The following is a 7,837-nucleotide window of genomic DNA, read 5'->3' as shown; positions in this document are numbered from 1 at the left end:
AACAGCTCACCCAGTCTGAAATAAGCTCTTCACCTCACAGGCCCTGAGCCATTAACCGACTAACATCAAAGACATGTGACAGGTTGGCAAGTGTATAGCCTACTGGGGTCAATGTTATCCCCACCCCCACCTCCTTTATACCGTCCACAGCAGTAGCCTACCGCGAGGCACTGCTACTGTGTGCGTTGGCACTGCCAGGAGGAACGAGTAAGAGTGCCAGTTAAGCTCAGTGCCAGCCTAATCTCCTCACCGGGAACATTAGTGTGGACGCAGGCCATGCCTCAAAAACCTGTCCACACCTGCCCCGACGCCGGAGAGAACGCAAACAACACGGTCCATAACAAGCACACAAGCACGTCAGAGAAGATAAATACGTGAGTGACACAAATAAGCACCACAAATAACTAAAACAGCAGCTGCAGTGAGAGTGAGATGAATAGCTATAGCCTACCTTCTGTGTTAAAAAAAATCATACCTGATTCGAAATAAGTATCTTAAAAGACACCAGCAGTGATCTGACCTATTTTCATAATGCCTAGACGCAGGATTTTTCTGGGGATCCCTTTAAGGCCCATATCTCCCAAAGACATACCGCTGCCGAGAATCAGAATCTGCGCATACAATAACCAATTCTGCCTGACGTCAAGAGCAATTCGCAAGTCGTGCCCACTCGCTGGACCAATGGAGGAAAGGATCCAGCTGACATCACGTTATGATACTCCTGAGGCATAGATGCTCTGCTTGGTCGTGCTTTTCGTGCTGCATCTTTAGGTATTCCTTTAAAACACTAACATAATTACTACCAATTAGATTGTTACATGGTTCCATGTTCATTCTAGTGCTTAAAAATTCCTAGAGCATGAATGAACATCATTCTAGCAATTCAGATAAATTATTTTGCATTTCTCAATCGATTGCATGCATCGAAACGATCCTCTGTTTCGTCTAAATTCATTTTAGTAGTGGATAATCATTCAAGTGTGACTGAGGAAGATGCTAGCAGAGATGCAGCCAACGCCACAGCAGGCCAGATGGGTAAAGGAGATGCCGAAAGGGCTAAGACCACCCTGTCAAAATCGTGAAACACATTGCTTTGTAGTCTGATGCTGAAATAAAATAGGCCGTGTCGAGTTCGGTGCAAACCCAGGTTTTTGGCACGCGATTCATTCATGGAGACTCCCGCTTACAGCCTGCGCCGTAAGGAATTGTCATGCCGCGCGCACAGAGCCTATTGTGCGCAGATTGTAACATGAGCATCCTAGTCTCGCTACAAACTGTCAACCGACACAGCTGGGGTGGAGTCGGCTGTTGCTAACTGTGCCCCTTGTCCTAGAGATACAGCAGCTTCGAATAGGAGATATCATGCAACGGTGACCATAAGACTTACGAAGAAACCGTTTCTTGGAGACAAAAAAAGGAATGAAACGTCGCTGGTTTGGAAACGAATTGAGAAAAACACAGGAGCACACGCCCATACCCAGTAGCCCCAGGGCATCAGTATCGCCAAATAATCAAGACACTGGCTTGGATATCGAGTCATGAGACCACGACTTGCACTAAGGGTTAACTGAACTGTTAAATGTGAATGAAAGACTGTTGTAGCCTTCATGAGGCGTTTGCATGACGCACCCCAGCAAGTCGTCCAAGGCCCTGATGTAGCCTGCCCGCCACTTCCATCCTCTCCCTGCGGCATACAGCACCCAGATTCTGAATCAATACACAACCGAGCCGGCGACCAAGCAAACCAGTCAGTCAGGCTACCAGCCAGTAACATCGAGTGAATCCGTTACAATGCCCCCTGGTTATGTATTCTGCATACAGCGAGAAAAGCCCTTTAATTTTGACAGATTTATTGCACTTCGTTCCCTGTCTTGGATTAGGCTACAGGCTGCTGCTATGATTCAGGTTCATCCCCATCTATTTTATTGTATTTGGCTATCCCTTTCCCCCTGCAATGCACCGGGCTTGCTTCTTCTATCGACCGACCGACTGACCACCTTCATAAAACCAGCCTGAGCTCAGAAGTATTCACCGAGCATTAACAAACGGGGATCTGACTGGGCCCAAATACAATTCAGGTTCCTCGCAGTCTCATCTCATCTGTCTGGCTACCAACAGACCTACTTGTACAAATGTCAACAGCAAAATTTAGAAGCGAGGGCGCAATCCATGAAAATAGAACCACAACCGGCAGCACCAGCTAATCTAAGTAGCTCCTTACCGTCAATTATCCTGGGTCTTTTTGATACGGTTTCCCGGGAATATGCCAACAATGATTTAGGTAAAAGGAGAGGTCGACGCAAATCCCTCAATCCAGGCAGTGAAATCGGCGAAATCGAGTGAAATCAGCCGGTCTTCAGGGTCTTGGACGCTCCCTATCACCGCTGACGCCGACCGACCGACCGCTTGATTCGGCTCTACTTTATTCGCTCGTTCTCTCGCTCTGTCTTTCCGTCCGCTTGTTTGATTGCTTGCCCGGTGACACACTCACGTCCCCGCTTCCATTCCTTTTCCTCGGGAGGCGCGGACTGATGTGCGTTCTAGGCGTCTCCGTTTCCTGTTCAGCCCCTTCTCCCGAAATCAGCCTAGACTAATCAAACGGAGCTGTGGACGTCATCGGGAAGGCAGGCAGGGACAGAGAGGGCGTTTTTTCTCCCAGTGGAACCTCACTGCTTTTCAGCGAAGCGACCGTGTGTTCTCTCTGGGAATGCGATTTAGAGTAGACGATGTGCTGTATTTGGGAGCGAATCCTCTTATTATTTATGCGAACCATCTGCTCCCTACTATGTCCGTTTATTAAGTTATGCCATTTGAGCAAATCAGATTCCATCCATGTCTGAGAGACCTCGGCCTTTTTCGGTGCGCTGCGGTACATGGGAGACCGACATCTGCTTTCAGAAGCCCCCATAACGATAGTGTAACTCAGTTTTTGGTGTTATCATAGGCCTAAGTCGAAATTACTATTGCTTTATGGGATAGTAGGTATCACGACGTGGTGGTAGAAAGAATTCATATATTGCTGCAAACAAACACACACACACACACACACACACACACACACACACACACACACACACACACACACATCTACTTCCTTTTGCAGACCTAACAGGTTGTCCCACAAAGAGAGAATCAATGCATGCAGTACCCCATAAATATCTCCAGAGAACCAAAGAAAGAGACATTTTGAGTAAAGTGCTCACTCTCTCCCTTTGGGTATGTTGTGTATAATTTCTTTTGCATTTGTTTGCTTGTTTTGTTTGTTTGTTTGCAAGGTTTCAATGTCTAAAAAAACATCACGCATACCTTCAGAGAGACATGCAAAGAACCCTTCACTGCAAATGAGGACTTGCAATGGAGACCACACTCATTTACCAATAAGTTACGTAATGTTGTGGATCCTGCCACAGAGCTCCTGAATGGAGAAATTTAATAATGCAAATGTGATGTCTCATGTGAGTGCATGTTCCACTGATGGCAGAAACTGGACAGTGTGGTCCATAGTGGACACTGAAGGTGCAGTCCGTGGTACTGTAGGGGGTAGGGGAAAAAACACTGACAAAAACAACACTGACATTTGAGCTCAACATCCAATCAAATGACACCACTCCCATCCGTGCACCTTGAGCTACGTGTTGATTAGCTGGAATAGTGGATATATCTTAGTCCAAGTCTCTGTCCCATCCATGCACCTTGAGCTACGTGTTGATTAGCTGGAATAGTGGATATATCTTAGTCCAAGTCTCTGTCCCATCCGTGCACCTTGAGCTACGTGTTGATTAGCTGGAATAGTGGATATATCTTAGTCCAAGTCTCTGTCTCCCATTTTCAGAGCCAGTGTTACACCAAATCCTGTGACCTGTCGAAATGTGTGACTCTAGAGGGCGCTCTATGAATTTACTGAGCTGGACTGACACATTGACAAAGCACTTACGCAAATAACGTAAGATCATGGTCCAAACATGAACGGTCTATTAAAGAAACGAACTAGGCTACTTTACTGACATTCAAACGCACAGTATAAACGTAATATAGGCTAGTCTAATAGTTCATCAACAAACAACCTACCGGTTAAAACGGAAGATCACAATTTTCCAACAGTAGGCTAGCCCATAGGCGAAATGATAGCGAGAAAATCACTCCAAATATCTCTCACCAGCCCAGTAAACAGACGGACTCACTCAACATGCAGTAGGCTAGGCTAATTCAGTCAGATCGGTCACATAGCCTATTTAAATGGTTAAGACAGTGCTCCACCTTGTCACACCTCGTTGTAAAAGTCATTGGGATGGCATCTTTCATTTCACTGGGATAGGGTTTGGTATTACAATAAATATGTAGCCTAGTAAATAACAAAAACAAACACATTTGTTGACATGTGTGGTTGAGCGATTGAAAATGTCATTTATTTTATGAATGTATCTCAAGGTTGTTTTGTGGGTAGAACTACAACATGTACAATATGCTGTGTGGTCGTGCAATATCATTCTTCCAAAAAATTATGTTTTGGTTGTTTTGAATGAAAATGCATAGGCCTACTTCCATAGAAATGGTATGTTTATGATAAATCTGCTGTTGTTATTGTGAAAATTGCAGCTATTCATGAACCTTATTTTAGCCTACAGCTTTCAGAAATCAAGTTTGTTGTCATCTGTATTGTGATTTTTGTATGTAATAATAAAGTAATAAAACAAAACATCGGTCACTATTTTTATAGACGTAGTGTCAAATTATGTTTCCCCATTGGAACTCTGCAGAAATGGACTCATATGCACCCAAAACCATCTCAGGTGACTTCTCTTACTGTCCCAAGTTTAACCAAACAGCTTCCATCACTCCTGTGAACAGGCGGCCTATTGCATGGCGTGCATGACACAAGATGTTCAGCGTTACACCAGTACGGGGGAGAAAAGGCCCGTGAGCTAAAGGAATCGTTCTTCAGTCTTTCAACACGCACGAAACTATGACGAACACGGAATGGCCAGAACGCTCGCAAAGATAGAATTCCATTGGCTATTTTCAGAAGGTGTGCTGCGGGCGCCAGACGTCCCGCCTGATGGGCACTGTGATTGAGACCCCTGGTGTGGATCTTCAAGTGGTCACATAGTCAGATGATAGGCCTTTGCTATTTGACACAAATAGAGAATATAGAATAAAGAACAAAAAATGGATTTAATTGAAATTGAGTAGCTGAAGGTGTTCTTGCTTCATTGGAAGTTTCCAGAGGGAGCTGGCAAGCAGCAACGTTATTCACTAAAAAGAAAAGCGACCAACTTCTCCGTGATAGGTAAGGTAAATCCTAAAGTCATCAGGGCCTGAAAACCCCTTACGCTAATTCCCCATTTTCAGTTTTTTGCCCGACATTGCACATCATCCAATTAGGAGGGCTGCTCCTACATACTTTGGCCTATAATCAGATGGCTGACCTCTTTTGGCAAGCTGTCTGACCTATTCACAAAACAATCAGAAGAACTGTGTGATACAAAGAGTTACAAAGCACCAGGTCTTGTGAATCTGTGTGTAAAAGTAGATCAGAGAATGAGAATGAAGAATAACTACTTTAGACTATTATTTGCCAAGTTATGCTTTTTGTCAAATGTCCTATAGCGGTTCCCAAACTTTTCTTTACCCGCGTGCAATGCATCCGACGCATACAAACGTAACACATTCTGTTGACGCATTCCAGGCATAATGATTAATTAGCTGCCCTACATAACAAGTAACAAAATCAAAATGTGCAACTGGTCTATGCGCTCTCACACAAAACAGTGTGGAGAACGACATTATGAAACACAAAGAACAAAGATAAATTATATGGGACCAACAAATCAAATCTCGAACACCTTTCCGACATTGCCTTTTTCATCTCGCGTATTGGAAGCTCAGCTTGGGAATCGCTGCCTTATGAAAACTCCCCATGCAAAATGCATACTGACAATCAAATGCTTACTCATATCAACCCCTTTGTAGAAGCATAATCTTGGTCTCAAATGAAAGGTGACACGCTTGCTGAAATTTCACGCTTGCATTTGAATTGTACTTCAGGGGTTCATATATGACTACACGAAATCTGGAATAATTACACTAAATTATAAGCCTTTACAATTTCTATTTCAATTCAATTGGTGTGTACAAGATGGATTATACATTTGCACAAATAATATTGGATATAATTACATGAATATCCAATTTCTATGGATTATTCTGAATCTGTCAAGACCCAACATGCTTTAGCATAGACCTATTGCCAAGGATATACACTGCAGCTAGCATTTTGGATTGAATTTAATTGAGACATACATTAATCTGACCATGTAAAGCACTACACATATTCTATATGAAAAAATTGTCATGTATTGATTCCCAAGCATGGACAGATTATAAACTTTCAGGCCCCTGGGCCCAGATGTATTAAGGGCCCCCCACTAATTGTCATGTATGTGGGAGGGGGGGGGGTTTGGGGGTCCTCCCCCAGAAAATGTTTCATTTGTTTGATGTGATTTCCTGTATTCTGGTGCATTTTGGGGATGGTCAATACTAAATTGAATCAGATTCATAGCCTACATCCTGATTTGTTGATATTGAGGCAATGATTCCATGCAAAGGCTTGGGCTTCAGGGCCCCCTGACCCCTTGGGCCCCTGGGCCTGGGCACGGTAGGTCCGTGCAGTAATCCATCCCTGTTCCCAAGACTCCAGGCTTTCAAATGATGTATAATCAAGCCACAATTGAGAGTGTGCTGGTGCCAGAACTGCTGAGAAGATGATTGGCTGTCCACTCCCCTCCCTGGACTCCATCACCAGCTCCAGGTGTCTCACCAGAGCCAGGGCGATCATAAAAGACCACCTTCACCTTCACCCCAACCATCACTTCTTTAGATAGATAGATAGATAGAGCCAGGGCGATCATAAAAGACCACCTTCACCCCAACCATCACTTTTTTAGATAGATAGATAGAGCCAGGGCGATCATAAAAGACCACCTTCACTTCGATAGATAGATAGATAGATAGATAGAGCCAGGGCGATCATAAAAGACCACCTTCACTTCGATAGATAGATAGATAGACAGATAGATAGACAGATAGATAGATAGATAGATAGAGCCAGGGCGATCATAAAAGACCACCTTCACCTTCACCCCAACCATCACTTCTTTAGATAGATAGATAGATAGATAGATAGAGCCAGGGCGATCATAAAAGACCACCTTCACCCCAAACATCATTTGATTAGAATGCTGCCCTCAGGGCAGTCAGAACTCTAAATGCACCACACCACTGACACTGCTTCTTACAGTCAGTCTGCTGTGTGTGTGTGTGTGTGTGTGTGTGTGTGTGTGTGAGTGTGTGTGTGTGAGTGAGTGTATGTGTTGGTGTGAGAGGTTACTGCTTTGTGTGTGTGGGTGTGTGTAAGTGACACTGGTAACTGTTCAATGACAAATAAAAGTCTTGAATCTTTAATCTTGAGCCTTGAATATGACTATGCCAACAACCTGATGTATAAAAATGATTTACAATGTTGGAGGGAGGTGGGGGAGGGGGTATCCGACTGGGGCAGAAACATGGTGAGGCATATATAACAAGCATCCAAAACCATCAGGACTACAGGCTTACTGAGTATCCTTTATCGTCTTTGCAGGCATGTACACATAGTGCACAGTTTTCAGAAAAGTTGCAGACATAAGCATAAGGGATTAAGATACTTCACCATTTCTGGAAATATGAACTATTGAAATTACATTAAATTTGGCTGATGCATTTTTAACCAAAGCGACTAACAACAAGGATACAAGGAAGTTTATTGTCACATGCAACTGGTTATTGGAAGTAAGAAATG

At 43.8% G+C, this 7,837-nt stretch overlaps 1 protein-coding gene across 3 annotated transcripts in view; it reads right to left on the bottom strand.

The window, feature by feature from the left end:
* Nucleotides 1–2,518, bottom strand: part of raph1a (Ras association (RalGDS/AF-6) and pleckstrin homology domains 1a) — a 170,507-nt gene extending 167,989 nt beyond the window's left edge. For all 3 annotated transcript variants that reach the window (XM_076264494.1, XM_076264496.1, XM_076264495.1), the window contains exon 1: nt 2,222–2,518. The gene's annotated coding sequence lies outside the window, so the exon portion shown is untranslated. The remainder of the gene's footprint in view (nt 1–2,221) is intronic.
* Nucleotides 2,519–7,837: the final 5,319 nt, after the last annotated feature.

This window comes from Alosa pseudoharengus, unplaced genomic scaffold, assembly GCF_046254945.1.
Source record: "Alosa pseudoharengus isolate Yale_2024_CS ecotype anadromous, Long Island Sound unplaced genomic scaffold, YU_APseudo_1.1 YU_APseudo_1.1_scf_3, whole genome shotgun sequence".
NCBI classification, from domain to species: Eukaryota; Metazoa; Chordata; class Actinopteri; order Clupeiformes; family Clupeidae; genus Alosa; species Alosa pseudoharengus.
Note: the sequence above shows the minus strand (reverse complement) of the source record. Positions and strands in the feature narration are given on the sequence as shown.